Genomic DNA, 21,346 nt, shown 5'->3' on the forward strand with positions numbered 1-21,346 from the left:
GCAAGATCGCTATAGTTCGTCAAAAAATATCACTTTTTTAAATTTTATGCAAAGTGGCAAAATTTAGTTTTTTAGCACTTTCATTTAAGTTTCTGTTTATTGGGTGAGTCACTAACTATTGCCACCAAGAATAACTCCAAAAGTATGATAGGAACTGAAAAGTTTGTAGGACAAAAGTTGCAAGGGACAACAGGGACCATAATATGACGTTGGTTTTTTGTTACTAGGCGGGGTCACTTCAGAGATATGAAGGTCAACTTTTTTTTATGGGATGCTATAGTTTGGTACTTATTTTCTGATAGCAGCTATCGAGACGAATCGAATTATGTCTAACAGTAAGGTGTTTGAAGGTCAACGAGGCTCACAAAAGTGTCATGAACGTCCCTCTACATTAGGTGTTCGAAGTGATGACCTTTGGTATCAATGCAGTGCTGCAATATTCTTATGATGGATTGAGTGGTATTCCTTATCACTGCGGCCTTTATTGAAACACGTGCTCTGACAATTCTCTCTCGCTTATCGTCAGGTGTAGTTGCTACGTCTTTATAAACAATGTCTTTTACGAATCCCCACAAAAAAAAAAATCCAGAGGCGTCAAAACTGGCGAACGACACATCTCCTCCGCGTCCAATCCAACGATTTGGGTATTCTCTCTGCAACTCATTTCTAGCGATCAGCGAAAAATGTGCCGAACACCCATCGTGTTGACACCACATTCTGTTCCTTGTTCCTAAAGGTATTTGTTCCAATAACAGACCTAATGTTTCGTGCAGGAATGTGGTGTACTTCCTACCATTAAGATTTCCTTCAATGGAATAGGGGCCTATATTTGTGTCCTCAAGTATCCCACACCGTACATTCACCGACCACGGTTTATGGTGTGCAACTTGCCGCAGCCAACATGGATTTTCAGTTGCCCAATAATGCATATTACATAAATTAACTTTACCATGGTTCGTCAATGTAGCCTCGTCGGTAAATAAAATCAAATTAATAAATGTGTCATCCCTCTGAATTTGATGTTGAGCCCATCCTCAGAATTCAATGCGACGCATACAATCCGTGCCCGTTAATTCTTGATGGAGACTGATATGGTCAGGATGATATTTATGGCGATGCAGAACACGAACAATACTACTCTCTCTCATTGCAGATTCACTTGCGATTTGACGCGAACTAGCACAAGGATCTCCAACCACAGTGGCAAGAGTACGAGTTTCCGTTTCCTCGTTAGTAACTTTCCTTTGCCGGATATGTTTCCGATGCGTTAAAGGTCTAGTTGTTCTCAATTTATCGCACACATATCTAAACGTACGACGTGTAGGGTGAGTGTGTTGAGGATATCTTTCAGCGTATAAGTCTCTAGTTCTCCTAGTCTTACCGTTCCTGTAAGTGTTGTATTACGAAACAGATGTATACGCCGTATTCGGCGAGTATTTACTATTTGCACGGTATACGAGGGACAATTGCCAGAGCATGTGCTTCGATAAGTGCCGAAGTGATAAGGAATACCGCTCAATCCATGATAAGAAGGTTGCAACACTGCACTGATACCAATGTTCATCACTTCGATCACCTTCTGTAATTGCACATCATGCCACCTATTTCACCTTCGTTGACATTCAAAGAACTTACTGTTGCACATCATATGATTCGTCTCGATAGCCTCTACCAGAAAATCCCATTTGAAAAAATAAAGTTTACCTTCATAGCTCTGACGCGACGCCACCTAGGAATAAAAAACCAACGTCATATTAGGGCGCCCGTTGTCCCATGCAACATTTGTCCTACAAACTTTTCAGCTACTATCATACTTTCGGAGTTATTCTTGGGGGCAATAGTTAGTGACTCACCCTGTATATATGAACTAGCCAGCGACAAGAAATTGAACTAATATTGACTGCAATAGGTAAACTGAAATAGGTAATTAATTATACTTGCACTGTATGAACAAACCATATACAATACGAGCTGTGGGTAAACAGATGGAACATAACTGGTTCGGAGGAATCATTCCGGCGTTTTGAGTTAACGAAGCAAGGGAACCATGGAAAACCTAAATCAGGATGGCCAGACAAGGTTTCGAGGCCACCTTGCTCACCAGAACGATGCCGACTGGATCCCCCCCCCCCCCCCAATCGCCGTTTTCTCTCTCTCTCTCTCTCTCTCTCTCTCTCTCTCTCTCTCTCTCACACACACACACACACACACACACACACACACACACACACACACACAACTGAGAAAGAGGGGGGAGGGGAGGGAGGGAGAATAGATTGAGAATTAAGCCCAATTGGGGAGACGAACTATGGCAAATTATCCGCCCTCCTGCACCAATTATCTCACATTGTCACCTTATCATGGAAACGTAGGTCTTACAGGAAATTAAAGACATGTGTCAGCTTGGCCAAATTGCAAGTGGCTACATAGAAGAGTCTCATACATCTGCAACAGTTGGGAACGCAATGGCTAAATAAACTTCGTCATGCCATTCCATCAGAAAAAAGAGAAATCAATAAACAAACAATATTTATGTTATAACTCACTGTACATCGCTAGGCGTTAGACGATGAATGTGGACCTAAAGTGACAGGGCATACTCGGTTCTGTCCTGTGGCAACCGATGTACCACAAACGTTCAAATTACCGAATTAACAGTATGAAGTATGCGTGTTAGCCAGAATATATTTTTAGAAAGGCAGTACTCTTCCCAGGACAGAGTGGAGGTGAGGGGACGTCTTATACAAACGACAGAAGCGGTCGAAGGCGGCTGCTGTGCAGAAATCGTGTACTTCAAAATAAACACGTACTGGTGGAATTTGTAGACGCTATTAGCGTTTCGGATCATACAACACTTGCAGACGTGTTGGTCATCTTTTACTGACGAGACGTTTCTTCAAAATTGAAACTCGACAACTTAAGCATAAGAAGAAGATGGCCGCAGCCCGTCACCGTTCATCCCACTTCGTAACAAAATTGGCAGATCAATCTCACTACTGAACACTTTTAAAAAGTGTGGCTCAGATTACACGCGGTGACATGACGTCTCGGATATACACAGCTGAAGGTAATGCCAGTGTCAGTGACTGATTTATTGATACTGCTCGACTGCGAGGAAAACAGCTTGCAAAGAAAACACAAGTACGCAGTGGCCTCTAATACCGTCTGATTATAGGGTACTCGGAGCAGCCTGCATTAACCAGGTACGCAGAAAGTGTTCTGATGGTCACCGCACCCTTCATTTCATGTCACGTGAGCGCATTGTTGAGTGTTCTACACAGGCAGAAGCCGCAAGAAAAACGCCGATTTATTTAATGCAATCCACTTACGATACTGAAATGCCAGTTTTAACAGCGATTATAAATTTTTTCGTTTATTTTTCATGTTCAATCCTAGCAAATTAAAAATTACAGCTGAATGTTCGAAGACTAATCACCATCATTTTTATCAATGTTCTAATTTACCACGAGAAGGTCAGTTTCCAAACGCTATGTTTCAAGACCGAACTGGCGCGATTACAGAGGTCTGTACGTTTCCAGCGGTTTTCACGGACGAACTAAACACATTCTACAGCCGTCTATACTAGGGTCACAGTGCTATACCGATAATCGCGTGACATCGCTTTCATTCAATGAATAGTTCTAGTTCTCGATACGAGGTTTACGGCATATTGCAGTATGCAGTACGTCACGTAACTTTGTCATAGGCTTCGAAATCTTAACTCTTTTACATGAACCGAGATATTTAAGCAAGCCTTTCTTTTACTTTTAATAGAACGATATAACATCTTGAAAGACGAGTACAGTGAAACAGCGATAATTAATGCTTGCCTTGAAACTTTTCTCAAAAGTATCCGTGAAACATTCTAAAAACGTAAGACAAGGCGGCCAGAATTGACAATTGCGGTGTTAACATCGCCAGGTGGCGTTTTCATGCCAGACTGTGTCGTAATAAGCAGCGAGAACGTATGTCGAGCCTGCTGAGACAGGGAGTATTTCCTCTTAACCGTACTGTCTATGACAGAGTGCGGACTACGATTTTTGTAATGAAACAATACTTTAACCTTTGGCGAATCAAAAGTTGATTGAGGAAGCACTTCGAAATATGTGTATCTACTCGTGTTTAATATACGTTGCATGTAACAACATAGCATGGCATGACAGCCCCGCCTATTTACATTTACATTCCCAATATCAGCACATTTCTCAAATACTTTTATCAAATCTACATCTAAATCTACATCCATACTCCGCAAGCCACCTGACGGTGTGTGGCGGAGAGTACCTTGAGTACCTCTATCGGTTCTCCCCTCTATTCCAGTATCGTATTGTTCGTGGAAAGAAAGATTGTCGGTATGCCTTTGTGTGGTTTCTAATCTCTCTGATTTTATCCTCATGGTCTCTTCGGGAGATATACGTAGGAGGGAAGGTACGTTCTCGAAACTTCAACAAAAGCCCGTACCGAGTTACTGAGCGTCTCTACTGCAAAGTCTTCCACTGGAGTTTATCTATCATCTCCGTAACGCTTTCGCGATTACTAAATGATTCCGTAACGAAGTGCGCTGCTCCTCGTTGGATCTCCTCTGTCTCTTCTGTTAACACTATGTGGTATGGAACCCACACTGGTGAGCAATATTCAAGCAGTGGGCGAACAAGGTTACACAACACTACTTCCTTTATTTTCGGATTGCAGTTTCTTAGGATTCTTCCAATGAATCTCAGTCTAACTTTATGTGATCATTCCTAATGCCTACTCCCAGATAATTTATGGAATTATCTGCTTCCAGTTGCTAACCTGCTATATTGTAGCTAAATGATAAAGGATCTTTCTTTCTATATATTCGCAGCACATTACACCTGTCTACATTGAGATTCAATTGCCATTCCCTGCACCAGGCGTCAATTCGTTGCAGATCCTCCTGCATTTCAGTACAATTTTCCACTGTTACAACCTCTCGATATACCACAGCATAATCCGCAAAAAGCCTCAGTGAGCTTCCGATGTTATCCCCAAGGTCATTTATGTATATTGTGAACAGCAACGGTCCTATGACACGCCCCTGCGGCACACCTGAAATGACTCTTACTTCGGAACACTTCTCTCCATTGAGAATTACAATGTGCGTTCTGTTATCTAGGAACTCTTCAATCCAATCACACAATTGGTCTGATAGTCCATATGCTCTTACTTTGTTCATTTAACGACTGTGGGGAACCGTATCGAACGCCTTGCGGAAGTCAAGAAACACGGCATCTACCTGGGAACCCTTGTCTATGGCCCTCTGAGTCTCGTGGACGAATAGCGCGAGCTGGGTTTCACACGACCGTCTTTTTCGAAACCCATGCTGATTCGTACAGAGTAGATTTCTAGTCTCCAGAAAAGTCATTATACTCTAACATAATACGTGCTCCAAAATTCTACAACTGACCTACGTTACAGATATAGGTTTATAATTCTGTACATCTGTTCGACGTACCTTCTTGAAAACGGTGATGACCTGTGCCCCTTTCCAATCCTTTGGAACGCTACGCTCTTCTAGAGACCTACGGTACACAGCTGCAAGAAGGGGGCAAGTTTCTTCGCGTACTCTGTGTAAAATCGAACTGGTATCCCATCAGGTCCAGCGGCCTTTCCTCTTTTGAGCGATTTTAATTGTTTCTCTATGCCTCTGCTGTCTATTTCGATATCATATGTATCCTAGGCCGACATAAACAAGCAAGTTATCGCTGTTTTCGCCTTTTCATGAGCTATCGAATGGTTCGCCCGAGACTCAAACCCGGAACCTATGTCCTACCGACTGAGCTGTCAGAGCAAGACCTGCGTCCCGCTCTCACATCTTCACCGCCAATGCCTCACCTCCTACCTCACAAACTTCGCAGAATTCTCCTGCTCTCGGGACTAGTAAGAAACGATATTGTGAAGAATTGCCTTAGTCACAATCTAGCGGACTGTTCCCAGAATGAATCTTTCCGCCTGCAGCGGAGTGTCCGCTGCGGGCGGTCGTGAGTCGTGCTCCGACAGCCTATGAAAGGTTCCGTGTTCGAACCTCCTTCGGCACAGCTGAGACGTAAAAATAAAACAAAAAGGGTTTTCACATGGCTTACTCACCACTCTATTTTAAAAAATTCCGCCATCACTATGTCGGTAGACTAAGATATTTCATAGATCACCACTATGACCTGCCACGTGATACCCTTCTACTAGAATTCAGCTATTAGCACTCACGTAACTCCCGCATAATTTACTGACACTGAGACAAGTCTCTACGCTTTAAAATAAATAAATAAATAAAAAAACTTCCGGGAATCAAAAACAGACCTTCCTGTGATCATCCTTGTGCCATCCACCCATCTCGCTACACGAGCCGCCCATCTCCCCTACATTTTCATTATTAAGTTTCTTCGCCACTCTGTTCCCCTGTCCATTTGTTCTCTCTCCTGGTTAATTCCCGACATGCATCTAAATTTTTCCGATGCTTTCGCGTTAAAATTCATGTCTCACCGTCACAGAGCAGAACTCTTAATACCTATTGAATGTATCCTCACATTCAGACGGACTAGAAGCTTCGTTTACAAAATTTATTTAGCTTACCAAGAGCGGACCGATTTCACTCTTCTGCTCAGCGTCTTTTGCGGTAACCTACATCCACTGATAGCAGTTCATTATCTGGCAGCAGAAATTAATTCTCATAGCAACTATTTTCCTGATTGCAATAAATGCCTGGGTTCTACGACCACTTTCATTTAATGGATGAACCTTTTCAGACACTGAAATTACAGCCAAAGTACAATTCGTTGGTCATCGAAAGACAACATTTTGGAGGCAGATTGTGATAAAGCAGGGCTGGTATCATTCTGGTGAGAGTTCAGTGATTAGTTTTATTAACGGAAGCACTCTTGACTAAGTGCTATGTGTAATGCCAAATATTCACGAAGCACACGTACGATAAGACGCGTAGTGAATGCAATTGGGTTTGCCGCTTACCTGCATACAGGCCGATTCGGCTCTTACATCAAAAAGTCCGCAATATTTGTCAGAAAATGATATGGCATGAAGATCCCACCAGAGGACATTCTAGTGATCTTGCATATGGTATCGCTATTTACTGTGGCCAACTTACTAGAAGTATTGCAACAGCTGATTCCGATTTTTGCTGCCGTGGTCTTTAGATATAGTCTCATGACCACGTACTTGGAATGGATTGGCAAGTTTTACGAACTGACGGATGGCGTGTCCCTCGGAAGCCGCTCTGACACGGCTGTAACAAAATTTTTCGTGGAAAAATTTGAACAGGCAAAATGTTCAAATGTGTGTGAATTGCTAAGGGAGCAAACTGCTTAGGTCACCGGTCCCGAAGGTTACACACTGCTTAAACTAACTTATGCTAAGAACAACACGTACACCCATGCCCGAGTGAGGACTCGAACCTCCGCCGGGAGGGGCCGCGCAGTACGTGACATGGCGCTGTTTTTTTCTGTTTTGTTGTTGATCGTTGTGTTTGGTCTTGCGGACGTCACATGACATCTGTTCAAGTTCGTTTGTTGATCCTTCCACTCAGTTTTATTATTGTTATTATTATTATCATTATTTCAGAGGCCAACCAGCTCTCTGACCGAAGACGCTGAGATACCATGCTGGCTGTTTTTCTTGCTGTGCTAGTTATCCTGTAAGAAGATGGCAGGAATCCCGCACACTCGGGCCGTTACCGTCACGCAACATAAAGAGCACAGTGAAGTATAACCATCTGAGAAATTCAAGGTCTTCCTAGTGCTCATCAAACACGTTAACGAACACGTAGCAAAGATGTTCTCTAACCGAATTATCGCCGTAGTTTACAAACTCATCAAAAAGATACAGGATGCCTGCAAGCCGTTGGAAAAAAGCAGGAATTTACAGGACACCGTGTAGTCATGGTAAAGTATATGGGGGAGGGTAGCACAAAAAGAACGATAGAAAAACCACCAGAGGAACACAGCGGAATCTCCAGCAACGGAGAGGGCAGCTGATGAACACGTTGCGCACCCGAAAGACCATCAGAATGGATTTGGTAAGACTCACACCTAGGCTGTCAGGAGCAAAAGAGAGCCGATAACGATTATTAAATACAATAATAACTTTAATCCAAAGGAGGAGGGAGTGAAACTGATATTTATCTGGCTGCCAGTGCTAAAGAACTTGCACAACGGTCTTCCACTGTGGGTCGATGGCAAAAGCGGACGACAGGAAACGATAAAACTGCGATGTGTATCGGATATTCTTAGAACTTGAAACACCCACCCACCGTCTCCACATGGCGTCCTCTGGAAACAGAGACGAAAAGCTGCGTTCCTCCAACAAATAAACTGCTCGAAATTACACTACTGGCCATTAAAATTGCTACACCATGAAGAAATGCAGATGGTAAACGGGTATTCATTGGACAAACATATTATACAAGAATTGACATGTGATTACATTTTCACGCAATTCGGGTGCATAGAACCTGAGAAATCAGTACCCAGAACAACCACGTCTGGCCGTAATAACGGCCTTGATACGCCTGGGCATTGAGTCACACACAGCTTGGATGGCGTGTACAGGCACAGCTGCCCATGCAGCTTGAACACTATACCACAGTTCATCAAGAATAGTGACTGGCGTATTGTGACGAGCCAGTTGCTCGGCCACCATTGACCAAACGTTTTCAATTGGTGAGAGATCTGTAGAATGTGCTGGACAGGGCAGCAGTCGAACATTTTCTGTATCCAGAAGGGGCCGTACAGGATCTGCAACATGCGGTCGTGCATTATCCTGCTGAAATGTAGGGTTTCGCAGGGATCGAAAGAAAGGTAGAGCCACGGGTCGTAACACATTTGAAACGTAACGTCCACTGTTCAAAGTGCCGTCAATGCTAACAAGAGGTGACCGAGACGTATAACCAATGGCACCCCATACCATCACGCCGGGTGATACGCCAGTATGGCGATGACGAATACACGCTTCCAATGTGCGTTCACCGCGATGTCGCCAAACACGGATACGACCATCATGATGCTGTAAGCAGAACCTGGATTCATCCGGAAAAATGACGTTTTGCCATTCGTGCACCCAGGTTCGTCGTTGAGTACACCATCGCAGGCGCTCCTGTCTGTGATGCAGCGTCAAGGGTAACCGTAGCCATGGCCTCCGAGCTGCTGCAAACGTCGTCGAACTGTTCGTGCAGATAGTTGTCTTGCAAACGTCCCCATCTGTTGACTCTGGGATCGAGACGTGGCTGCACGATCCGTTACACCCATGCGGATTAGATAGCTGTCATCTCGACTACTAGTGATACGAGGCCGTTGGGATCCAGCACGGCGTTCCGTATTACCCTCCTAAACCCACCGATTCCATATTATGCTAACAGTCATTGGATCTCGACCAATGCGAGCAGCAATGTCTCGACACGATAAACCGCAATCGCGATAGGCTACAATCCGACCTTTTTCAAAGTCGGAAACGTGATGGTACGCATTTCTCCTCCTCACACGAGACATCACAACAACGTTTCACCAGGCAACGTCAGTCAACTGCTGTTTGTGTATGAGAAATCGGTTGGAAACTTTCCTCATGTCAGCATGTTGTAGGTGTCGCCACCGGCGCCAACCTTGTGTGAATGCTCTGAAAAGTTAATCATTTGCATATCACAGCATCTTCTTACTGTCGGTTAAATTTCGCGTCTGTAGCACGTCATGTTCGTGGTGTAGCAATTTTAATTGCCAGTAGTGTATATAGTTCCGACCGGGAAAGTTCATATTTTACTTCCTACATCCAGCCTACCACGACGTCGTTAGAGAGGCGGCAGCTGCCCGGATTAAAGAAAGGTGAGGAAGGTTTTCGTCCGTGTTTTTTTTTTTTTTTTTTGTTACCCACGATTTTAGTGAATCTCCGAAAACTGTCTGGACAATCGAAAGAGTATTTGAACCGCCGTCCTCCGGGTCTGAACACTGCCTTAGCCACCTCGCTAGGTACTACCGTACCGGAGGAAATGTGAGCAGTCGTTATCTTGCTCTAGGTGCGAAAAGAACATATGGTACTACTCTGACAACAGAAATATATTTCGCCATGCATATCGCAGCTTCAGTCCACGCCATCAAATGCAAATACGGACAGGATTTTGTAGACGCCGCAGCGTCCGCTACTGACAGAAGTGGACATTCCTGCCATCTGTAGAAGCACAGATGCAACCCTGTAATGTGAGGTTACAGCCAAGAGGTGGCCAACGACACGGAGCTAGTTGAGTCGGCAGAGTGCTGGAAATGCCGACCACGGCTGCCACCGACACCCGCGCTGGGGTGTCCTGACAAAAAGAACCGTAATCCGCCAACCTTCGTGTGGAAGTATATGTAAACAGTGTGCCTGTATTTTAGAAAACGTACAAAGTTTTAAGAATGGGAGGTGCAATTGGTCTTTCACAGGGAAAATAAAAATACTGTTTGCCGAGTAGCGGGCCAGCCGAGGTGGCCGAGCGGCTCTAGGCGCTACAGTCTGGAACCGCGCGACCGCTACAGTCGCAGGTTCGAATCCTGCCTCGGGCATGGATGTGTGTGATGTCCCTAGGTTAGTTAGGTTTAAGTAGTTCTAAGTTCTAGGGGACTGATGACCTCCGAAGTTAAGTCCCATAGTGCTCAGAGCCATTTGAACCGAGTAGCGGCAAAGAATTAATGTATATACATGTGACACGCGTGAGGGACAACGTAAATTCAGTGTTGGGAGAGGGGAAAGGCAAACTTGGATTAAAAAAGTACTGGGAAAGTGCGGTCGTACTGCACAGGAAACTGCATACAAGACAATAATGCGGCAGATATTACAGTTGCCGAGAATTCTTTTGTGTTGTATGGCCGTGGTCCATGGAACTCTTCTATCCCTGCCGGCAAGACTCAGCATAACCAGGAGTACCTCCGAAGATGTCCAACGTGGCCTTGGACGAATCGTCGGGGATAGAAGAGTTCCATGGACCACGGCCACACAACCCGGAAGAATTCTCGGCAGCTGAAACATCCGGTCGTGAAAGGCTCCACTGTATGAAGATACTACAGATCTGTTCCGCCGTTCTGAGTCCTTTCAAGTAGCCATGACGCTAAAGGAGGAACGAATTCGGAGACGTGCTACTAGATCAAAACAGATCTGTGCAGCTCTTACGAAAATGTTACAGGAATACTTGGGCAATAAAAATAGGAATCTTTGGAAAAAAATCTAAGTTGTTCCCAGGAAACCCTGTTGAGCAAATTTTGAGAATCGGCGTCCAAGGGAGAGGAAGTGTACAACTATCCTGCTGCGTTCGGTCAGATACTGTTCCCTTGCTCGTTACTCGAACAGAATGGGGCACAGTAACACCAATGATGATACAAAGTACCATCCTTCAAGCACAGCACGGCGGGTTGCGGAGTATACATGTAGATGTGAGTGTGTTTCGATTCGACAGTCTATGCTACTTAGCCACGGCCGCGACAGTAAGATTTATTAATGAAGAGGAGTGTTGGAACGAATTGTTTAACTGAGACGTCAGTATACGTATCCGATTTCCAATCTACAGGCAATACGAGGGATCTCATATCCCCCCCCCCCCCCCCCCTCCTCTCTCTCTCTCTCTCTCTCTCTCTCTCTCTCTCTCTCTCTCTCTCCCGCGCGCGTGCGCGTGTTTTGGTTTTCACCGCAATCAGGTCTACTAGTACGTATAAATGTGTAACTCCACGTGAATAAGATAGCAGTTCTTGGAACAAAAATGTTTTAACGAGACAGGTATCTGTAAATGTTTCCAAGATCGCACTTACTGCGCAGGGCATTCCAGTGAACTACTTTGTAGTCTCGTGGGACTGTTCCACTCAACTGCGACTGAAGGTCATTCAAAAAATACTTTTGAAATATAACCAGATGCTGGCACCGTGGTCGAAAATGCTAGGTAGCACGATCGAATTTAGGATGCGAAGAAAGTATCTTCAATGATGTTTGGCCGGCGAGGGAAGAATGGGGCGAAGTAGGGCTGTGTGCCAGAGTGGCTAATTACTTCAACGTCGTATCATGAACTGACACTGTTAATACATTCATACACCAGCCCTTCACTTCAATAAGGATAGTCGCCCTAATTTAATGGGTTGGTGCGCAAGTTCGTAGCGTTTTTCTTTTCAATGTTGGTATTCCGTTTGCTACAGGTTTATTTATCGAGTGCCATTTTTTATTTGTAGTTCACTGTTGCTATCTGAGTTTACATATCGTCATTTGGAGATAGTGAGTGGAGCTGTGGACGCTAGAAAATGGACCGCCAAGCGGAGAAATCGGAACATATGAGTTGAAAAGAGGGGTGACGGCAGCGGAGGCGGCCAGAAACATTTGCGGCGAGTATGGGAATAATGCCACTCGACAAAGCACGGCAAGCAAACGGTTTTCTCTTTTTAAGGAGGATTGTTTTGACATCAGTGACTCCACGTCAGGAAGACCTTCGGTGTTTGATGAAGATCGTTTAAACGCATCAGTCCACAATGATCCACGTCAGTGTACTAAAAAATGGTTCAAACGGCTCTGAGCACTATGGGACTTAACTTCTGAGGTCATCAGTCCCCTAGAACTTAGAACTACTTAAACCTAACTAAGCTAAGGGCATGACACACACCCATGCCCGAGGCAGGATTCGAACCTGCGACCGTAGCGGTCGCGCGGTTCCAGACTGAAGCGCCTAGAACCGCTCGGCCACTCCGTCAGTGTACTCAAGGACTGACAAACGTGTTGTACTGTTATCATTCCACCATCGTGCGACATTTGCATGCAACGGTGAAGGTTCGAAAATCGGAGGGTATGGGTATGGTCTAAGCCAAAATCATACAAATCAGCAGGTGGCTATATGTGCGTATCTGTCTGACCGTCGTCAATTGACTCGTGAAAAACACCGACCATTCCTATCTTGTATCGTTCCTGGTGACGAGAACCGGTGTTTGTATGCTAACGTAAGGAACAGAATGGACTGGTTGCTCCAAAACAAAGCAGCCCCGTACAAAGATCTGCGCGCATTTTCAAAAGATAATATTATGCATCTGATGGAACAGCGACGGAGTGGTGCGCTACAAATTGCTTCCTCCAGGTGTGGCCATCACGGCTGACATTTATCGTCAACAACCGAGACATCTTGCAGATGCAGCCCAAGAACAACTGCCAAGACGACTGTGTGAAGTTATGCTACTCAGAAATAACGTGCACCCCCAGTCTGCTAGACTGACAGAAAGCACCCACCTTATTCACCTAACCATGCGCCCTCCGATTTTCACTTTTTCCGCTCTCTACCGAACATCCTTCACGGAACTTCCAGCCCGGATGAAAATGCGCTCCGAACACGGCTCGATGAATTCTTCACCTCAAAACCACGTGATTTCTGTGCTCGCGGAATCGGAAAGTTATCCTAGCGTTGCGAGAGTTTCGTAAATAGTGAATGAGTGTATGTTACTGACGATTAAAGCCTCTGTCACGTTTATATGCTGTGTTTATTTAACATATGGAGGAATGCTGTGAACTTAAGCACCATCCTAATATTTTCTGAGACTCTCCCCCTTTTTGGCTGTAATTATTAGACAATCAGCTGGCCTGCTATTTTGTCTAGAACTGACATGGTGAGACCGTGGCTGCGTACAATTAATGTAGGTTAATTCTTACAGAGAAGAAAACAGCAACCAGCCACTATTAATACTGCTATTTAATTAGGTAAATAGCACCGTTACCGGTTTCGAACTAGCAAGTTCATCATCAGAAGGCTGTTCACATGATTTTCAAGGTGCACTTTACATTATCGTCCGCTTTCGATTTTTTATTACTCGACTGTGGCGAAGTATTTTTGGTGTTCTGTTACCCTATGGTAGAAAAACAGTGTTAGAAGAGCCCTATGTGAAAATAAGTAACCTCCAAATGATGAAATACAGCGTAAATAAATATGTGAGGTTAAGTGGTTATGGTATTTACGTCGAAAATTCTGCGCGACTTTGTTGCGATTTTGCAGGATCGTATTTTTCGAATCTTCCTAAATATATCCAGCGTTACGTAATTTGAACATCACCATCTTGTGCAAAGCACCACACACACACACACACACACACACACACACACACACACACACACACACACACACACACACACATACACACACCAAAAAGAATTTGCCACAAGTGAAGTTTTCACAGAGATTAGAGATTTACAAACACAACAGTGTCAGAGACGTTCTCTCTCAGATATATTTAGGAAGATTCGAAAAATACGATCCTGCAAAATCGCAACAAAGTCGCGCAGAATTTTCGACGTAAATACCATCATAACCACTTAACCTCACATATTTATTTACGCTGTATGTCATCATTGGAGGTTAGTTATTTTCACATAGGACGCTTCTAACACTGTTTTTCTACCGTAGGGTAACAACACACCAAAAATACTTCGCCACAGTGGAATAATAAAAAATCGAAAGCGGACGATAATGTAAAGTGCATCTTGAAAATCATGTGACCAGCCGTCTGATGATGAACTTGCCAGTTCGAAACCGGTAACGGCGCTATTTGCCTAAATAAATAGCAGTATTAATAGTGTCTGGTTGCTGTTTTCTTCTCTGTAAGAATTAACCTACATTAGTCAGCTGACCGTTTAAAAAGTCACCAATACGTCCAAATAACTCAGAAAAGCGCAGGAAAAGTATAAATTGTGTACATAAATGCGTGAGTTTATCGACAGAGCGTAGTGTTCCATTCCCGTTACTACTTTTCAAGTTGTGAGCGGCAGAATACCAGTCCAACTAGCCAGGAAACGTTTGGCGGTGTGATAAAGGGGAGACGGTGCTACAGGAAGACGGGGGCTGACTGTTGTGGGAACAGTGGTCGCGCATTGTTAAGTGCAGCGTATCGCATCGCATTGCGCGGTGGCCGGCCGGGAGGCTGCGCGCTGCAGCGGAGGAATGCGAGCAAGTAGCGGCGAATGAGTCACCAAGGACACGGCGGCCCGGACTTTTTACGGCGGGCCGCGCTGTCCTGCGCTGCTCCGCTCTGCTCTGCGGTTATCGATATTTCGAGGCTGGCCGTGGGAGCAGCCGACCGCAGCAGCAGCAGCCTTTGCCTCCCTCCGCTTCTCACGGGACGCGCAGTGCCACGCCACATCCGGAGCGTCACCGCGTGCCTCGCCTCTGTACAGTACACAGGGGTCTCCTCCGGTCGCTACATAGTAGGCGCGCCTGCCTGCCGCCTAAACGGACTGACGCCGCGGATCCTGCCCACAATCTTAGGCGGCATTCTCGTGGCTGTCTCAACCACGCCAGTTTACATTAGGGATGTGCAATGTTGGCAAATCATAGATGCTGATGTCGATTCGTCATCGACGCCTGAACATCGATGGCCGACAACAATCGATCGCGCTAAAATGATATTTTTAACATCGATGTTAAATAGTGAATTTATAAAATGGCATAAAAAACCAATTACAAATACACATGATATATTTATTATTCAATGGAAACAGCAGTAGTGTAAAAATGACATTTTAGAGAAGTTTTCCCTTCTTCAGTCTATTGCATTGTCGACAGAGAGTTCAAAAATGAGTTACAATAACACTAAAAAATGTACTATGACCATACTGGAAAAAAATAGTAAAAATTATCAGTGACGTTACAATAGCTGTGCGTAAGTTCTCAGTATACAGGGTGATTCAAAAAGAATACCACAACTTTAGGAATTTAAAACTCTGCAACGACAAAAGGCAGAGCTAAGCACTATCTGTCGGCGAATTAAGGGAGCTATAAAGTTTCATTTAGTTATACATTTGTTCGCTTGAGGCGCTGTTGACTAGGCGTCAGCGTCCGTTGATGCTACGATGGCGACCGCTCAACAGAAAGCTTTTTGTGTTATTGAGTACGGCAGAAGTGAATCGACGACAGTTGTTCAGCGTGTTTATACCAACGTTTAATACACCACCTATCAGGAGGTTTAACACCATACTTCGTTCGAAATGCACGCATCCAGCAAGAATTTGTTCGCAGCCCGTGACAGAGCACTTCATCACTGGCCTCCAAGAAGCCCTGATCTCACCCCCTGCGATTTTTTCTTATGGGGTTATGTTAAGGATATGGTGTTTCGGCCACCTCTCCCAGCCACCATTGATGATTTGAAACGAGAAATAACAGCAGCTATCCAAACTATTACGCCTGATATGCTACAGAGAGTGTGGAACGAGTTGGAGTATCGGGTTGATATTGCTCGAGTGTCTGGAGGGGGCCATATTGAACATCTCTGAACTTGTTTTTGAGTGAAAAAAACCTTTTTAAATACTCTTTGTAATGATGTATAACAGAAGGTTATATTATGTTTCTTTCATTAAATACACATTTTTAAAGTTGTGGTATTCTTTTTGAATCACCCTGTATATTTAGTGTAGATGAAGACTGCGTCTGGCTGTACAGAGAACGACATTAACAGAAGACCAGGCTACAGATAACTTGGAGTGCTTTTGGTAAACTAAATAATGAATTCGAAACTAAATTTCCCTTATCTCTTGACAAGAGAGTTTACAATCTATATCTACCACCAGTTACGGCCTACTGCTGCGAGATGGACACTTTAAATGTGAAAGGCAGTCGAAAACACAATTATTCAGCAAGCAATGTAGACATGCTAGGAATTACTCGAAGAGACAGGAAAAAGTTAGGATCAGAGGACCAGGACCAGAGTGGAAGGCGTAAAGAAACTGAAATGGAGGTGGGCGGATGATATAGCCAGGCGAGCGGCGGCACACGGAATAAGCGAGTTCTGTCTGCTGCATTCCACACCAGACAAGGAGAAACCGAGGCGACGGACGACCTGATGGGAGGCGGATAGTGATGGGCACGAATAGCTGAAGACCACTCATATTTGCACGAACGTCTGTATCTTTCCGTGTGAGCCCTGACTTCCCTTACTTTATGATGATGATCGTTTCTCCCTATGTAGATCGGCGTCAACAAAATATTTTTGAGTTCGGAGAAAAAAGTTTGTGATCGAAATTCGGTGACAAGATTCCACCGCACAAAAACGCTACTGTTTTAATGGTGTCCTTCCCAAATCCTGTATCATTTCAGTGACACTCACTACTCTATTTCGCGATAACACAAAACGTGCTGCTCTTCTTTGAACGTTCTCGATGTACGTTAATGCTATCTGGTAAGGATCCCACACCGCGTAGCAATACTTTACAAGAGGATGGACGAGCGTATTATAAGCATTCTCTTTAGCAGATCTGTTGCACGTACTGGCAATAAAACTGAGTGTTTGGTTTGCCTTCCCCACAACATTTGCTCTGTGTTCTTTCAATTTAAATTGTTCGCAATTGTAATTCGTAGGTATTAGTTGAATTTACGGCCTTTAGATTTGACTGATCTATCGTGTAACCGAATTTTAACGGATTCCTGTTAACACTCACGTGGATGACCTCACACTTTTCATTATTTAGAGTCAACTGCCAATTTTCCCCACCATACAGATATCTTTTCTAAATCTTTTGCAATTTCTTTTTATTGTGGTGATGATTTTAATAGATGATAAACGACAGCTTCATCTGCAATCAACCTAAGACGGCTGATCGGATTGTCCCATAAAACGTTTATATAGGTAAGGAACAACAGAGTGTCTACAACTCTACCTTCAGGAACGCCAGAAATCACTTCTGTTTTACTCAATGACTTTCCATCAATTACTACGAACTGTGACCGCTCTCACAGGAAATCACGAATTCAGTCGCTTAACTGAGACGATATTCCATAAGCACTTTGCGAGTTTCTCTCTGCTGTCAGATGAGTTACACCAGAGTCTTTAGACTTTTATTCAAAACACTCAAAACAGCCATTTTCCTGTGATGAGTTCGAAAGTGAGCAAGAAAAAGATATGTTCTATTGAATAGCAGGTTCCAATTCAGTACTTTTTTTTTTCTTTACTATACGAGCGGTCTCGGCCGTTCTCAAGTGTTCACAGCTGACTTAAGAAGATATAACTGGTGTCTTAAAACAAGGCACTAGCAGGTACACGCCGCGAAATTCTGAACGATGTCACGCAGCTACTGGCCACAACTAAAGTGCATGCAAACCAACTTTTGTCAGTTGCACCGCTCAGGATAGATCGGTGGGCGGTGAGCTGCATCACAGTTGTAAGGACGAAATGTAGTAACAGAAGGAGCCAGCAGAAGACGGGAAATTCTCCCTTAAACAGCAGCACTTGGTACCAACAAATCCTGCAAAGTATATTTCAAAACAAAATGATGATACAGACATAAAGAGAAATTGATACTATATTTGAATACTGTAGGCATCAATGTACTACGCTTACATGTTAAAACTGAACATAAGCCCGTAAGATATAAAGTACAGCAGACGACACTCCAGGTACATCAGTGAGGTAGAAACCAGCACGGCAAGTTGCCAGTATGAACGGCACACAAACAGTAAAACATTATCACCTTGGACGGAGTTCATTTACGTTAAAGTACGTTAAACATATTTTGAAAGACTTGTGCAAGAAAGAAACACTATATTACAAGAGAAAGAATCCTAGCGAAAATTTTTAATATGTAGGGTTGACATCCGTCCCGACATATCGGGACCGCCACCGTTATGGACCCCCTTGTCCCGACAAGACCCAATTTTGTCCCGATTTTGCAAAATAATGTTACGACCTTGGCTCAAATACTTAAGTAACGCCTTCTGTTGGCACAACGTGTAACTGTAGTCTCAGTTTTATTTACGTCAACAGGTTTATGTTGACAAGAAGTTACTTTTTACGGAATAGACAACGACGCTTCGAAACACAAGGCTGAAAAGATGTTTCCGTTAGTTTTTCAATACTTTACTGAAACTGACTGAATCCAGCAGAAGCTGTTGAAGTTTGATTCGCTGAATAACAAAACATCGGAGACAATTGCAAGTTTTTTCTAGACACTGCAAATCCTATTAGATAAATTAATCGCTTTTTGTGGAGAGTGTTCCAACACCAACTTCGGAGAACTTCATCGACGCGGCCAGCGGAACGTGTTCCACCAAGTTAAAGAAGAACTAGGAAAAAATGTAGAAGGAATTGGATACCCTGCACGTATTCTCCACGATACTATTATCAAGCGGTACTGGTGTCTTAACTGTCGACATTGAAATAATCGACATGAAAATATTTAATTATTTTTAAATACACACCGTAAGGACAGAGAAGCTGAATGAGTTCTGCTTATACATTGATGTCAATCATCAGACTCTTCTATCTCGTTCAAAATCAAGATGGCTGTGTCAATGCCCGCAGTTGAGAAAATTCTAAAGCTTTGAATTCCATTAACACAATTTTTGATGGCAAGGACACGCCATCTAAAATAATTCCAGATTTTTTCAGAAGTCCAGTCAGTGAAGTTTTCTTCATGTTTCTGCAGTCAAACTTGGCTCTATTTGAAAAATATATAAAAAGTGTGGATGGAATAAAGTCTCGATAACTGAAATAAAAAATATATCGATCGACACTCAAAGATGTCTGGAATGAAGGGAAGACTGTCAATTTTATTGGCACGCAAATCAAAACGAATTTGAACAAATTAAAGAATGAGAACTCTAACCAAGAAAATAATAATTAATTTGATCTGAAATTAGAGGAAGAGACTGGCTTTCTATACCACAGCATATGAGTACTTAGAGAAATGGGCTGTTTCTTGTAATAAATATCAAGGAGTTGATTGGATAACGCTGTCTAAAACCCACCATTGGGTGGTGCTTGAAAACCCTGTTACATACCTGACTAAAAATGGTGTGAAGACTTCAGGCAACAATTGTTTTCGGGAATATATTTACCGGTATCTGAAGAACTTTTTAGAAACAAAGCGTGACTCGGAAGAATGTTGAGTCTAAACACTCCGTGGAGGAAAGATGTAATCCACCAATCCGTTAGACCAGCAGCTCTCATATGCTGTGACAGAATCTTCTTGAGTGGTGCGGTGCGGGAGTATCCGTTACGTTTTCGCCGCCAACTGACGTAGTTGTAACTTTGGCCACTAGGTGGCAGCAGCTCTCACAACGTCGGCAGATACGCGCGGCGACGCCAGAGACGCCACGCTGTCTGCGAACGGCTCGGTTGGCGCGTTGAAGGTAGCACGAATAAGAATTAAATCAAGCCAACAACGAGAAAAATGCGAACAAGGTGTCTCCACTGCTTTGTTGGAAGGACGCATTTAACGCCGAAGACCGATTTATGTTCCAACACAAACGAACCGGACTTTGTACATCCAACAAAACGAAGTTATATTTAAACAGACGTGCTGAATAGTAAACGTTGTGAATGCGTTTAGCACCCGTCAAGAGCACTAGTGCAGTACAGATTCGTCTGTTGTACAGAAATGGCTTAAGGGCATAAACATCAGTGTCAGAAAGGTTCTGAAACACAGACACCGACTGTCTTTTCGTAGGCAGGAGTGAGGACAAGTACTGTGCTCAATTTTGCAAGACTGTTGCATAAATGCTTACCGATTTTTTTAATACTACACAGGATTATGTGGGTTAGATGTAGGTCAGATGTAGTCTGAGATATATTCATGGACGCATACACTTGATAACTGGCCAGTAATGGTTTAAATACCACACAAGGGGACACTATCGGCAGAAATAATGTCCACGGGGAAGATATAAGCTAAGACTCTAAAAACAATGTATATGTATGCGAACATTTAAAGAACTATGAATTATAAACTGAATAAGTTAAAGAACAGCTTCATTACAGACGAAAGACGGATGAAAATGAGAATTGCATCGAAATTTACTGCAGTGTACCAACATACATGTAATGTAACATTAAATGGCAGGCTAATCCTTTTTGGACCTGTTTAGAGAGAGTGTGCTTGGAAAAAGAAGTTAACAATAACTGTGTGATAGAAGTCTAAGAACGATGCGGATGGAGTGCCCCTCTTTAAGAACTGCTTTCCAGAAGAGCGTTACACAATTCTCAAGAAAATTTCGTTTACTAACATGAAAATATTTGATAGTGGTTTGGACAATAATGCTGGTACTTGAAAGCCAGTGTTGTGTGTACATCCTGAATCAAACATGGAACATCGTAGATGCACCAGACTTCCACTGCGATGCAGTCGTGAACGCTACATGTGGGTTCGGTCGGTCGGTCTCTCTCTCTCTCTCTCTCTCTCTCTCTCTCTCTCTCTCTCTCTCTCTCTCTCTCTTTCTGGCAGAACCTTTTGTCTGTACCGGATGAATAAGCATTTTGCTGACTTAGATGTCCAGACGAGAGAATTGCGTTTCCGTTCTGGACTAGCGCAGTTGCCTTTGGGGCGCGTAGCCGGCCAGCACCTTGGAGGCTAAAAATAG

The 21,346-nt window shown here is 43.7% G+C and overlaps 1 protein-coding gene across 1 annotated transcript in view; it reads right to left on the bottom strand.

Annotated features, from left to right (window-relative positions):
• The window catches only part of LOC124598711 (maternal embryonic leucine zipper kinase-like), a 425,764-nt gene that overhangs the window by 43,433 nt on the left and 360,985 nt on the right, over nucleotides 1-21,346 (bottom strand). The gene's annotated exons all lie outside the window — the stretch shown is intronic.

The sequence above is a fragment of the Schistocerca americana genome, chromosome 1 (assembly GCF_021461395.2).
Source record: "Schistocerca americana isolate TAMUIC-IGC-003095 chromosome 1, iqSchAmer2.1, whole genome shotgun sequence".
NCBI classification, from domain to species: domain Eukaryota; kingdom Metazoa; phylum Arthropoda; class Insecta; order Orthoptera; family Acrididae; genus Schistocerca; species Schistocerca americana.